Here is a 16122-nt window from a genome sequence, read left to right as displayed (position 1 = left end):
GAGACCGCTTTGCAGAACACCTCCACTCGGTTCGCAATAAACAATTGCACCTCCCAGTTGCGAACCATTTCAACTCCCCCTCCCATTCTTCAGATGACATGTCCATCATGGGCCTCCTGCAGTGCCACAAGGATGCCACCCGAAGGTTGCAGGAACAGCAACTCATATTCTGCTTGGGAACCCTGCAGCCCAATGGTATCAATGTGGACTTCACCAGCTTCAAAATCTCCCCTTCCCCCACCGCATCCCACAACCAGCCCAGTTCCTCCCCTCCCCCCACTGCATCACACAACCAGCTCAGCTCCTCCCCTCCCTACACTGTATCCCAAAACCAGCCCAGCCTGTCTCTGCCTCCCTAACCTGTTCTTCCTCTCACCCATCCCTTCCTCCCATCTCAAGCCGCACCTCCATTTCCTACCTACTAACCTCATCCCACCTCCTTGACCTGTCCGTCTTCCCTTGACTGACCTATCCCCTCCCTACCTCCCCACCTATACTCCACCTATCTTCTTTTCTCTCCATCTTTGGTCTGCCTCCCCCTCTCTCCCTATTTATTCCAGGACCCTCACCCCATCCCCCTCTCTGATGAAGGGTCTAGGCCCAAAACGTCAGCTTTTGTGCTCCTGAGATGCTGCTTGGCCTGCTGTGTTCATCCAGCTCCACACTTTGTTATGTTGATTGTTTGAAGCTAGTTTATATTGGAAGTCCATATTTTCCAGCAGCCTAGCTTATCACGGTTAAAATCAATTCCATTATTGAATAAAAGTAGACAACAAACACAAACAGTAAGAACAGAAACAAAGTAGTGCAGGTTCACTTCAAGCACTGCTAGTCTTGCATAAATTTGTTCTCCACAATGAAGTTTGAAACCACTTGTTGTGTTCAATTTTGCGCTATGTGCTACTATTATAATTAGCAGGCAGCATGAACTTCGCGAGATGCCTGCATTACTTTCACTGTGTATTCCTTACTTGTGCATTCCAAACCTTGTAGCCATTTCAGAAGCCAGTTTTGACTACATTAACATGAAAATAAATTGTTTCCCAAATGTGATAAAAATATCAAATATTTCTCATGTCTATAACTTGGGTTTTCCTCTAGAAACCCAGAAAGTTGAGTTGGAATTTTAAGATGACTGAAGAAAAGCAATAGTAAATCATTTGAAGAGGATTTGAGGTTGGAACAGAATTGAAAATGTTTTTGTTTTTCTGCCGGTGCACTTTAGTCCTAGAAATCCTTTAGATAATTTCATTAGCTGTCTATTTGAGGATTAATTTTACCCATCCACTATCAAGGTTGGCATTACTGTTCACTGTAGCCAGCTTGTCAATCAATCCTGGCCTCTTGTGGATTGGAAACAGGTCACTGTAGGCAGAGTAATATCAAGTGAATATCAAGGATCTTACATTGATGTAATATTTTGCTACTCATTACCATCAAGGATTGCTTCTGTTCTAGAAACACAACCATTTCTCAACAAAATGTAGCAGGACAGACAGCAGGCAAAACAAAAGTCAGTGCAGAGATTAGAATAGGGGAAAAAGTGAGAGGCGGAGGAAGCTCAGTTGCAAGCACAAAACCTGTTGCCCGTTTGCACTGGACTGGGTCCAGGTTGGACTTGGCATGAAAGGATATCCCAGAAGTCAGTTAGATTATGCCATAACTCATTCATAGCAGAGAACTCAGCATGTTTATTCTAGAAGCCAACAATGATTTAGGTAGAACATATTCATCAGAAATTAGAAAGAAACTCCCCATTTTGCTTTCTATTAGCACTGAGAGAGGCAGAGAAAGGAGATTTTTCTTTTATCTGTCTGAGCTGAATCAATCTCTAGTCAAAGAGATAAAAGTAGAGTTCTAACTAAGTACCATTTAGTCCCCAGCCACTTGTTCCATTAGTTGGCAAAATGGACATATCCTTGTTCTTGTCAATGACAGATTACCTGCTTCATATTTTTCATGTGCTTTTGCCATTGTTTAAATTATTACAGTCTTGCTGCTGGTCACAAACAGTTTACATCAAGAAAACTGTTTAGTTAGGACCAAAATTGAAATATCTGGGAGGCATGTGACTGACCACCAATGTCCTGTTGGCACAAAGAAGAAAGATAGTCAACAACACTCACCAACAAAGTAGACTAAACACAGTTACAAATTTTTAATAATTTTGCATGAAACTCCATTATCCTCGAATTAATGTAATCCTTCACCTATTAAAATCAGAACTCCTGACTTTGATGTTTATGCAAATTTCAACAGTAGCCAAATAATATGGGGAGAACCATTTCAATAGCTTCTTTTGTAAATTTATACCAATGGCTAAATTTTAAAAATGCAATGCAAAATGGTCAGATTCGCAGATGACACTAACCAACAAGGACAGTGGAAATGTAAACTACAGAATGTAGTTGTTATTAGCAGAATAATGACAAATTAACCTTAACATGAAGGAAGATGCATGAATTACAAGTAGATAATCAGTGTCTTTCATGAACAGTCTTATAACAGTAAAGAACAAAGCTGAATAACGTCTTAAGAGTTTTATGAAACTAGATAGAAAGTATGACCAACCAGTGCAAAGCAGCAACTGACAAAGCCAACAGAATGTTGAGGATCAACATGGTCAACGTCACATTTAAGATTCCTGCAATTGATTTTTAATTTATATTTTGCGCATGACATACAAACCAACAGTTCTAATAGTTTATGAGGAGGAAACGTGTGTATTATATTTGTAAATGTTCATCAAACATATGCGAAATTGGTTAGTGACAATAGGCAAATGACCAGAATGAACAAGGTGAAAAATAAAGTAAGATTAAGTGACAATATTGCAGATGCATACAGCATAAAAGCTTATTTTATAAGAGAACACAAACTTATTATTGAATATAAGATAGTTACAGTACACTACAGCAATAGCATATCTAATGCAGCTCTTGTAAATATTTTCCTGAATTTATAAATTTGTCCTCAGCTATTGTAAAACCATCTACCTTGGCACCAATCCAAATCACCCCAATTTGCATATCTTTGTTATCATTTCAGGTTCTCAGAACATACTGTGGGCTATCACACCATCTGTACCCAGCTCCTCACATCCAAACACAAATTAAAAATAAAACTGTAAAATTTGCAAAGAAACAATGTGTACCTTTTATCTCATTTTCCCTCTGTTCATTTTCAAAAGAGGAATTTGCTTCTGGCCAAGCATAGCAAAAGGGCTTTTATTAATTGGACTGGCATCAAACATGCATGCATAAAATTGTTTTTTTTGCATACAGGGGTTATCTCCTATAAAAAGGGTCTTTGAAGATGACATTCAGATTTTGACATTTGCATGAAGTAAATATTAGCTCAGACTGTTCAATAGAGGTCATAGAGATCCATTCTTGTCTTAAAAAATCTCAATTACAAAGTAGTTTATTGTTACTGTGACAATATCACAATATTTTTACATTTAACTCACCACTATTTCATTCTTAAATGCGTAGTTTTTCTTGGTAAGTGCACATGTGGAATTTCAGTATTATATTGTTAAGTAGACTAAGAACTAAATAAATAAATTGACTATCATCCGTGGGTACGTTCCAGAACTATATTTTGTTTAGGTACACACTCACATTAGCTAAAAAAAAGTTAATATTCTAAACGATTGATGTGTTACAAGTGGATTAAAATTGACTTAGATATAATCCGTTTATGTCATTTATGTTGATATTTTGAATTGAGTAATTTGTGGCCTGCACTTCTAATTATGATATTTAAAAGCAAAATGTTTTTCTTCAGGATTCCTTGACGAACTGGTTTCTAGACTTCCTTCATTGTAACACTTTGTGATTTGACAGACATTTTTGCAGAGGTGCCTCCCAGGCCTCCATCTGTCAATTACGATGTGTTGAAATTATTACTTCCCTTCAATCAAACCTGCCGCTTCTGTCTTATGCTGTACAGACTTTTTTTGTTAAAATATTCAGTCATATTTAATATTAAACATCAATGACTCAGGGTTCATCAGAGAGTATGTAGCTCCTCACACTCTGAAGTACATGTTGTTGGCAATGTATTTTTAATGAACTTGAATGAAATTTGAGTAAATTGCATCTTTTGATTACTAATATGCGGATTTGTCAAAGAGGCTGACTGAAAGTGACATTTCATTTAATGCTGAATCTAGCTAAAATATGTTTTGGTTTATTTGCTTAAGAAGTTGTGCATTGCTGGTTTTACTTTCCTTGAATGAATTACCAAAAAATGCAAGGTTTGGCAATTTGTCAAGTTAGGGACTGGAAGAGAAATGATTGTGTTAAACGTTTAAAATAGATTCAAGCACGTATTTATCTAAAACCTATTCTCAGAATACAGGTGCCTGCATCGGTGATTTCTGAAAGATTTTTGCTTCAGAAATTGGCTTTCAAGTGGTACATTCAGTGCATTTATGAAGCCAGATACAGAAATTAATTCAGGCTCCCAACAGGCCATTAGATGAAGCAAATACATTCTCCCACAACTGCACAGCTAGCAACCGTGTTCTGCACAGTGTACACTGACAAGTCTAAACACAGCAGTGATTTACATGGTAGTGAAGATTGAGATCAATTTACAATTTATCAGTTGATAATGCTTCTAACTCTGTTTTATGATTAACTATCTTAATTTTAAACAGCAATTAACATTGCACCTCTTAATGCAGGTAAAAGTCTCAAATTACTTCAGAGGGCAATTGACACAAAACGAAAGGAGATATTAAGAAGAGTCTCCATAAGCTTGGTCAAAGATGTGCTTTTTAAGAAGGGTCTTAGAGGATGAGGGGCCGTTAAGCTTTAAGGATGGAATTTTAGTGCTTAGTGCTTCAATGTCTGATGGCACAGTTATTAATCCTGGGACAAAGAGAATTGGTAAATACGCAAAATTAGTTAGATTGACACAATTTGAGGATTGCAATATTAGAAAAGGCTACAAATAGTGAAGCCATGAAGAGATCAGAACACGAAAATCAGGATTTAAAATTTGTGGTGCTATCTTTCAATATAGATCAGCAAGCACAGGAATCATACATGAGCAGAGCTTGGTGTAGATTATAATACAGGAAATATAGTTTTGTATGAGCTCAAGTTTATGGAAAGATGGAAAGTTAATAAGGAAAGAATGGAATCTCTGGGCAGGACTTTCCCAGGCTTTGACTGACATGGGCAATGAGGAGAAATTTGTGAGAATACAGTGAGAATGAAAATACCTGTTTCTTGACATTGTGAAGAAAAAATCAAATATTCCCCTTAGGTTCCAGCAGCATGAAGAAGGTGCCACTGTAAAGACATTTAGGCATTATCTACATGTATTTTTATCTCATTATTAGCTCATCACACACCCATTTGCCAGTTTGCGATTCTCTCAGCACGAGTGAGGAACTCAGTAGCACTAGCCTCCGAATTGGGAATTGGAATCTTTAGTCGATGGACACAGCTCGCAACTGCTTCTCTGTGATTCCACAGGGGTCTAGCTGCAAAGGTCCAATTCACAGATGGCACCCAATTCACAGATACCAACAGACAGAAAAATAGGCTGAAAAGTAGACTGTAAGAACATAAGATGTTGGAGCAGACGTAGGCCATTCGGTGTGCTTTGCCATTCAATGAGATCATGACTAATTTGATAAACCTCTACTCCATTTTCCTATCTTTTCAACCTGCACTTGATTCCTTTACTGTTTAAAAATCCGCCTATCTTGGCCTTGAATGCACATAACTTCTGAGACTTGATGGTCCACTGCAGAAAAGAATTCCACAGATTTACTACGCTCTGAGAGAAGGAATTCCTCTTCAACTCTGTCTTAACTGAGTGACCCATTATTCTGAGATTATGCCTTCTGGTCCTTGACTCAACAACAAGGAAAAACAACCTCTGTTCGTACTGCGTAAACCCCTTAAGAATACAAACAAGCAAACAAGGAACAAGAGTAGGCTGCTCGACCCCTTGAGTGTCTCCACCATTCAATAAGATCGTGGATGACTCTTCAATCCTACATGTTGCTGATAACCTTTCCTTGGTAAACCTTGGTAATTAAGAATCTAACAATCTCTGTCCTAAGAATATTTAAACAATCTGCATCCACTGCCTATTGAATAAGGGAATTCCAAAGATTCTAATCCGTCTGAGAATAAAAATGTTTCCTCATCTCTGTCTTCACTTAGTGACCCATTATTTTTAAACTATAGCCCATTGTTCTGGATTCTCCCACAAGAGGGAACACCCTTTTAACATCTACTCAGTCCAATCCCATCAGTATCTTATACATTTCAATTCAGTCACCTCGGACTCTTCTAAACTACAGACAATACAGAGCTAGTCTGTTTTGCCTTTCCACATGAGACAATCTTTCGATTCAAAGTATTAGTCTAGTAAACCTTCTACTAACTGCTTCCAACACATTAATTTGCTTGAAAGTAGGAGACACAAGGTCTCAGCTTAGCACAATGATGTTTAGTTGGCCATGTTGACATGGAGGCCTGTGACCAATGGTGTGCTGCAAGGATCGGTGGGAGGTCCACTGCTTCTCGTCATTTATATAAATGATTTGAATGTGAATTTAGGAGATATAGTTGATAAGTTTGCAGATGGCTCCAATATTGGTGGTGTAGTGGACAGTGAAGAAGGTTTTCTCAGAGTACAAAGGGACCTTGATCAGATGGGCCAATAGGACGAGGAGTAGCAGATTGAGTTTTAATTTAGATGAATGTGAGATGTTGCATTTTGATAAGGCAAATCAGGGCAGGACTTATACACTTAATGGTAGGGTTTTGGGAAATGTTGCCAAACAAAGCTCCTTAGGGTGCTATTATATAGTTGCATGAAAATCCAGTCACAGATAGACAGGGTGGTAAAGAAGGTGTTCAGCATACTTGCCTTCATTGGCTAGAACATTGAGTGTAGGACGTGGGATGTCATTTGCAGCTGTGTGGGACATTGGTTAGACCACTTTTTGAATATTGCAATCTGGTCTCCTTGCTACAGGAAAGATTTTGAGAAATTTGAAAGGGTTAAGAAAAGATTTGCAAGAATGTTGCTGGATTGCAGGATTTGGCCTATACAGAGAGGCTGAATAGGCTGGATCTTTTATCCCAGGAGCATTAGAGGCCAAGGGGTGACCTTGTAGAGGTTTATAAAATCATGAGGAGCATGGATAGGGGGATTGGCCAAGGTTTTTTCCCTACAATAAGGGAGTCCAAACTAGACGGCATGGTGAGATGGGAAAGATTTAAAAGAAACCTGCAGGGCAACTTCTTTGCACAGAGGGTGACGCAAGTATGGAACAGGCTGCCAGAGGAAGTGGTGGAGATGTGTGCAGGTACAGAACTTAAAAGGCATCTGGATGAGTACACAAATAGAAAGGCTTTATAGAGATATGCACCAAATGCTGGCAAATTGGACTAGATCAGTTTCAGATATCTGGTTGGTATGGACAAGTTGGACTGAAGGATTTTTCCCCAATCTGTATAACTCTATGCTCTATAAGTAAGCACAGCAATTAATAATTTACATTATACACATCAGTAACTTGTATGTCTGAAACATGATCTCCCTAATCTAAGTTCAATTCCCCTGACAACAAAGCACAACATTATATTAGTTGATCTGATTACTTGCATGCTAACCATCTGTGATTCATGCACGAGGACACTCAGCCTCTCGAGTGTTTCAATAACGTCCCCGATCAGTCTTCTAAATTCCAACGACTACCCAATCTACTTCACCTCTTCTCATGAGACAGTTGGTCCATACTTGCTGTTAGCTGAGTGAACCTTCTCTTGACTGCCTCCAATGCAAGTATATCTTTCCTTAGATAAAGGGCCAAAATCTCTACAGTACTCCAGCTGTGGTCTGACTTACACTTTGTGATGTTTTAGCAAACCCCATCCCCCCAATTTTTATGTTCTATTCTCTTTGAAATAAGAGCAAACATTCCATTCACCTTCCCTATTAACCACTAAACTTGGGGTACAGGCTTTTTGCAATTCATGGTTGAGGACTCCCAATTCTCTCTGTTCTGTTTGTTGTGAAGAAGGCAGAAGGTCTTTGGTGACAAAAACCAATAGGTTGAGTGAATGGGAAAAAAGCTGGCAGATGAAAAATAATGTGAGAAATTGTAAAGTTGCTAAACTTAGCTAGGCAAGGGCATCAGTGAGAGCAAAACTCAAATTCTGTGTGCAGTTTTTGGTCCCCATATTCAAAGAATGTCAATACAGACATATATGATTCAAAGAAAGTTTACAAGATTGATACGTGGAACTAGTAGTTTGCCCAATGAGGGTAGTTTGGACAGGCTAGCTTGTTTTCAGCAATGGTTAAAAGAATGAAGGAAGGCATGATTGAAGTATATGAAATCCTGGATGATCTTCATGGTGTGGACTTGGAAAGAATGATTCCACCTGCGTGTCAATCCAGGACTCTTTTAAACTTTTGGGAGCGGTCTTTCAGGATAGAGATGAGAAGAAATACTTTCTCTCAAAGTATTTTACAACTTTGGAACTCTCTACCTCGGGGGAACTAAAAGTGTAGCCTTTGAATATCGTTTCAGGAGGAAGTGGATAGATTCTTGTTAGGCAGTAATCAAATGTGATCAGGGCAAATGGAAATGTGGAATTCAAAACACAAATAGATTAGTAATGATCCTGCTGAAGGGAGGAGCATGCTTGTGGGTTATATGGTCTACTTCTCATGTTTTCTGTGTTCAAATGTTAACCACCATTCACCAAAATCCCATAACGTGGCAATGACCTCCTCTACTCTTCATCCATGGAAGTGACTATTGGAAAAATGCCAGTCCTTTCTGATTATTATGGCCAATGGGGGAATAACTCAGAAGACGTATCTGTATTTCAGCGCTGCACTTTGGAAATAACCGACTGCATACATTACAATTCTCCCTCCAAGATTGTTCTGTTCTCTGGCATACATGCTTCTGGCTGTCTCCATGGACTGGTTATTGGCTGCCATGACTAGCCAGGTCCAGCGAATGCTTAGTGGCTGCTGGAAATTCACACAGATCTGCTCCCCATTGTTTTAGTCATTGGTACTCAACATCAAAGGCAAGGCAAGTAGGGGAATAAAGAACCTTAACCTCACTCTCCGTTCCCTTTGCACTTAAGAAGACAGAGAGTGTAACCACAAACAGGTGCACCGCCCTCCACAAAGCTTCCCTTCATGAAGACACTGAAGAGGCCCTGTCACCTTTGCCTTGCCCTTATGCCCCCACCTTTTGGAAGTCGTGGCTGAGCAGGGATGAGCTTGCATCAGGGCAGGACATTCTTTGACGCTCCAGACAGAAACATCCCCAGGGCTGTCTGGCTAAATGCAACCAGGTAACAGGTTTCACCACAGCAGGGTTCCTCTACCCGCCTGCACACCACCCCCCCTCCCCCCGACCCCCACCCTACCTTCAGACTCTAGCACTCCATGCAGGCCTAATGGGAGGGCAAGGAGAGAGAAATACTCTGAGGCCACCTGAATGGTCTTAGTGCCCTTTTATTGCAAATGTGCACTTGCATATGTAAATGTAGATGCATCACATGTCTGTTCAATTGTCATTTTAGTTGTAGTGTGGGGTTACCACAGCCACCATGTTCAGCAGCTTTTTTTTTACATAACTCAAGGATGGTAGAAGTGATAGCGGTGAGGTACTCCTCATCTCTGAAAGTGTCCTGGATAGGGATACATTTCAGATATGCTTCAAGCATCATGTTCAAGGGTTTAGCCAAATCTTAACATTTTAGTGAAGAGATGAGATCATCGAGTCCAGTGTCTCTGTTGATCCCATCAGCTTTCACGGACCCCTAATTCCCATCAAACCCTTTAATCAATACTTTTTATTGGCCCACTCAGCCCTTAGCCTACCACATTGCTATGCACACCATTGGTATCCACTGCATCTTCCCATGGAGCTACGGTTGTAGACACTTTTATCATTGTCCCATCTGAGTCCTAATTAATGGCTCCAATTATTGCAAATTGTGTTTCCCTTTTTCCCTGATACAGCATTGACTGTGTCCTGATAACTCCGCCCCCCTTGACATTGCATCCCAAAACTCCAGGAATGAATATTGTTCACCTCCCCTTGCAAGAGGGACCTGCTTGAACAAGATCCAACCTCCTCCACAGTTTTTTGATTGACTTAGCTATATCCCCAAGTGTGTCAGACTTGACCTGCCGCACTGACCATGGTCCAAATCCCCGGAGTGGAAGGACGTGGACATCAAAACCCAGATTTCACCAAGCTTTTAACTAACCATGGCCAACCCCAGACTGAGATCAAGACACTGGTCTTGATTAACCATAGCCCTCCTTCACTCAAGTAAGGATTATTGCCCTTAGATATCTGCGCATGGTCATTTGGCTGAAACACATTCATCATGTTTGCTGCATAAGTTACTAGTATGTAATATAGTGTGACATTGATATAGCACAGTACCATGCAGCAACATGTCTATTGCCTTTCTGTGTGGTATTGACAACCATGACAAGCAGCATGGATTCTGTCCAGTCTACACTGAGAAGTGACAAAAGGCAGAGCAGAGCATTAGCCTGTGAGTTTTGAATGAAGCAGTAATGTACTAAATGTCAAGGTGTCCAGGGATAGTGTGTGGTTATGGGTGCCACAGTAGTACAGTGGTTAGCTACTGCCTCGCATTGCCAGGAACGATGTTTTGATTCTAGCCTTGGGCAATTGTCCGTATGGAGTCCGAATGGGTTTCCTCTGGGTGCTTTGATTTTCACCCATCGTCTAAAGTGTCTAGAGATGTGTGAGGCGGATTAGTCATGGTTAAAAAACCCATAGGGTGCCAGAGTTTCGGATCTGGGTAGGATGCTCTTCGGAGGGTTGGTGCAGACTCAATAAGCCAAAAGGCCTCTTTCTGCACTAGGGAATCCATGAGGATCCAAGTAAGGGCTATGCCGATGAGCTGTAAAAAGCAGATTATATGTGTCCTTGCACACAGACAAGCCTGCCTTTTGTTCTTGTGTCAGCTTGTGTGTTTTCACATACTTCTGGATGGCTGACACCATGGGCTCCTCTTGTATCAGGCGTTGAATAGGATCCTGGTCTCTGGCATCTCTCTGAGTGCCAGAGACCTGGGAGGTTTCTTCCTCAGGTTGTGCTCTTGAGACTAATCTGGAAAATGACCCCACTGAGGTGAAAGCTGCTGGAGGGTGCATGAGGAAGCCTTGTTGGTGCTTCCTCTGATGGATCTATGATTTCTTACAGAGGAAGAGCTGATGAGGTGCGGGACTAACCTCTTTGGGGCAGATGTTGTGGAAATACCCCTGATGCCGTCGTAAGAGAAGAGAGAGCACAAGTTGTCTGATTGTAGGTGTTGCTTGAACATCTTAAGACTACTTTTATAGTGCTGGTAATGGTAGAGCAGCTCAGCATAGCACCATAATGTTTACTCAGTTATGTTGATATGGAGGGGCAACCAGTTTGAGGATCTTCTCCTCTAATGAGTTGAGGACACAAATATCGCCACTTTTTGTCTGTTTTTGCCCTGTCTTGTGACATTTGCTCCTGCAAATGGAGCCAAAAGGATGAATTGAGGGAGCTGAAAGTGGCTGGAAGTGCTAAAAATGAAGCAGTGGTGCTGTGGTGTACCATTAAGTGCATAGGAATTGCAGAGAACAGGAAGGTTAGTATTATGGGAGGATGATGGGTGTGCAAACTGTTGAGTGGAGGTGCTTCATGCAATATTGACAGTGGTAGACCAGAAACCTTGATTGGAGGTGTGTGCAATGCAGAGTTAGTGTTAGTGTGAGGAATTAAAGAGAGAATGGTGACTGTTGCCATTGCCGAGTGTAGAAGGTCACTTTCTGCATTGCTAACTGTTTCTTCCAATGTGGTACACCGCTCTGGCCCAGACAGCTGTCTCAATCCACACTGGCAGTGTCTGCTGTGACTTCCTTCTGTGGTCTGCGCTCCTCTTCTTTACCCTGTGCCAACTTGGGAAAATGGAAAAAAAATCTTGTTGTGTTTGGTGTCATAAAAAGTGTGGATGAATATTTCAGGAGGTCGTGGACTGAAACAGGGGCATGGAGGGCTAATGCTAAGGTGGTCAATGTGGGTTATCACCAGAACCTCCTTTCTCTCATATTCATTGCTTTAATTAAAAAAGCCAAATACCCCACATGCCTTGTTAACCATCTTATCTATCTACACTACTGTTTCCAGGGACCTGTAGACATGCACACCAAGACTCACCTTTTTTTTCAGTTCCAGAGTCTTATCGTTGAATGTTTACTCGTTTATCTTGTATTGAAATGAAATCCCATTTGCTACTGTTCAGCCCATCCAGCCAGCCAGTTTGCATCATCTTGTGGTCTGAGATTTCCTTCCTTACTATTTATCACACTTCTAAAGAGGTGGTGGTGAAAGAGAACTGCGTTATTATCTAATTTATTTTTCAATGGATGTCAGAAATCTGAGTGAGATCTCATGTTTAATCATATTTCCTTCTTGCGTGCTGCTTCAGGAAAACATTACTTGAAAATTTTCACTTTTTACTATATTGCCTTAATAGTCATCAATGTCACAAAGATACTTATGCTGATAATTAACTTGGTGACATTGTCATGTATGTTTCGATTAATGTGATGTGACAAATGTGTTAGTATGATAGGTGGTATGTCTGCTAGCTTTCAGCTCTCACTATTGGCTAGTATTTAACTGTTTAGAAAAGAGAGCTGTAAACCTCCCCTATAAGTACATAACTAGTTCATCAGCAAGCTTTATGTCGTGCCTCCTCTGATGTTTTGTGTTAACTACTAGCATCACAGACTCAAATCAATCTATAGGTGCAAGACCAGCAATTGCTGGAGAATCTCATCAGTTTCGGCAGCAGTAATGGTGAGAAATCAGAGTTCATGCTTTTCATCCAGTGACACATCTTCAGAATGAAACATTGACTCTGTTTTCTCTTCATTGATGTTTCCAGGCCTGGTGAGATTCTCCAGCTAATTTCTGGTTTTGCCTCAGATTTCTAGCAGCTTCAGTCCTTTGTTTTTTTTTACTAAATTAAAGGGGGCTAGGAGCTGACCAGGTCTCAGATATGTGACAGGTTAGCCCACTAATGCATGGTTACACACTGGTGCCTATGAACCAGACCTTCAGCAATAAAAAAAACATTCCCACTGCCTTGTGGGTTTCTTGGAAGAGAAAAAAAAGACCAAGCAAGCACAAACCAATAGCAAATCTGGAGTGGATACTGCAGTTGGTAATATGACATCTGTCAACTGACTTTCCAGCATCTCCTGCGGCAGCATTGAGAACAAATTTGGTTTTATCCTTTCCTTTGGACATTACTAACAATACCACGGTGAGGAGTGAGCAATCCTGATGATTGGGTAACTCTGGGGTGTCCATCTTATTTGTCCAAGCCTTTGACCAGGAGAGGACACTCCTGCTTTGTCCAGTATCCGGTTATAAGGTCCTGCCCAATTGCCATGAGAGACCATTGCCAGGGGTTAGTTATGATGGTGGACAAGCTGAGCAAGTGCCAGTAAGTTGGGTGCTACTCCTCTATTTCCTGCTTACTTCGCAGGGTGCTTGGAGCTTAGAGAGTCACCTCTTGACTGGCAGGTCACTAATCTCTGCACTAGGCAAGACCAACTCAACAAAGAAAATGCCAGCCCTTTGCATGTCAAACCAAGAACCTTCCGGCCAATTGTTTAGACATTTTCAAACCACCTGTTCAGAGATGTTATTACATATATCTGGAACTGGAAAAAAAAAACTGAGCATGTGCCTGCTCCCACACTCTACTATCACAGCACAAAAGCTTCCTGCTAACCGTCTCTTTTCTTTCTTTAATCAGCTGGGCTGTTGTAACAATCATGATTGCCGTTACTGAGACAAGTTTTCAATTCCAAATTGCATTAGTAAATTAAGTTTGAATTGTACCAACTGCCGTGGTGGGATTTGAAGCTATTTGCAGAGGGCTTGTTGTCTGTTAGCCCAGTGACATTGCTGCCATGTCACCAGTAGCCTTGCTTGCTGTGATAAGGTTCTGCGAATAGCTCAAATATTGGTTTATGCACAGAGATATTCCTTTCACACATGTTGTTACAAACCTTGAGAGCTGGTGGGCCTGTGCCCAGGTTTCCTGGTCCAGATATGAATTTGACTATACACAAAACAACTTTGATCACCAAAGGACTTACAAACCTCAGTGTGGACATTGCTATACTGCAGTGTTACTATTGTCAATCAAAGTGTGCCCCTTTAAAAAGAAATAGTATACATTCTTTGGCGCAGGAAAATACATGAGGCATGGAATGGGTTTCTCAGTAAAAGACACTATTCAAGACTGTTTGCACAGAACTTTGCACAGAAGACTCAGAGAAATTTTTTACCCTTCACTTGTTAAGAAATATAATCCTAGTTAGCCTCAAATATTTTTATATCCTGTCACTTACCTCTATCTCAAACGTCAAAAAATAATCTATCAAGTACTGGATTGTGCCATCAGCTAAATATCCAGCAGTAAAGGATTATGTTTTCAAGTGGCAGGACCTCAACACAAGCTAGGGTCACTGCTTGGTCTAAAGGGGCCACAGAGAATCCACAGACTGCACCAAATGTGAGAGGTTGGAATTATGCTGTTTTCATGAGCTCTGACAAACTGATGACATCTGAGAGCATGTCACAGGGCAGCTAAATTCCATCATCACCGAAACATACCATCCACAACAGCATCCCTGTTACGCAGAGCTCTAACAGCACTAACTGTGACCACTGACCGGCCTCCAGAACGAGGCAAAATCAGCCTTATCCAGGGAAACTATACCCTTCCAAGAAGAACGGCTGTCCTTAGTTTAACACTCGCCGTACTAATGACCCAGAAAGGTCTTCAGAGATTCTCGTTATTCTCAAGCAGGTTCTTTCAGACAACGTACCCAAGGTCAGGGTACAGGACCAAAATTGAATCACTCACGCAAGCTTAATAAAAACTCAACACTTACTCATGTTACGATCCCAGCTGATCGAATTACTGGGAAAGTCAGGTCCCGGATTTAAAACAGGTTTGATTGATTTTTTAAATTTAATGTGTTAGTATTTGCATGGAAATATAATACGCCAAGCTACAGGTTTGGTTTTAACAAGAAAACAGAATTTGTTTTGCAAAAAAAAGAAAAAATACAATAAAATGAACTCTGCATAAAAGGTCTCTACATGCAACATGGTTTTAAAGATTTCAAATGTCCAGCAAACCACAATCAAAATTTAGAGGGATTTCTCTCATATTAAATCTGCAGACACGACTTAACTGATTTTTCCTCAGTTCCTGTCTTGGTTGCTGGGAAGCCTGATGGCGACAGAAGAACTGTCACTGCTGGGATATCCCAGAAAAAATTGGCATCGCTGGTGGTGGCGCCACCTTGGGACCTTAGGTGTGCACCCGGTCAAGCTTGGCAGTCCAGACTTGCTCTTCGCCATCAATGCCGTGCCATAACAGGCATGAAACAGCAGTTCTCGTCTCACAGAGGCAGCATGGTTGACATTTCTGGCATATACATGTACACTTCCCACCCAAATCACTGCTTAAACATGAAGTGACAGATATCATCAATTTGTACCCATATACTATTTTACAAGCCCCTCTACATTTGAAAGACATTTTGACAGGCACATGGATAGGAAAGGTTTGGAGGGATATGGGCCAAATGTAGGCAAATGGAGCTAGTGAAGTTTAGGAAACCTCTCAGCCTGGGTCAATTAGGCCAAAGGGCCTATTTCCAAGCTGTATGAATCTCAGTCCCTACTAATCATTCTCCAATGCCCATGGTAGCCCAGTATCTTACAACTGTTCTGTTGGGTCATCACATACAGTGAAGATACAAAAATCTAACTTCTACTGACAAAACACAAAAGATAGAAATCAAACGAATAATCAGAGGCTGCAATTCTACGCACGTGGCATACAAATAAATTATTTTACAATGAGTGGTCACTGCACTCTCATCTGCTGGAACCTGGTGTCAATGAAGTCCTGTCTGACTTGTAACTATTTAGTATCGCTGCTCTTCTGCTTATCTTCAGCCACAGAAAACTGCCCTTTTTCCACATCATCTATCTCCATC

Source organism: Stegostoma tigrinum, chromosome 6 (genome assembly GCF_030684315.1).
Source record: "Stegostoma tigrinum isolate sSteTig4 chromosome 6, sSteTig4.hap1, whole genome shotgun sequence".
Taxonomy (NCBI): domain Eukaryota; kingdom Metazoa; phylum Chordata; class Chondrichthyes; order Orectolobiformes; family Stegostomatidae; genus Stegostoma; species Stegostoma tigrinum.
Note: the sequence above shows the minus strand (reverse complement) of the source record.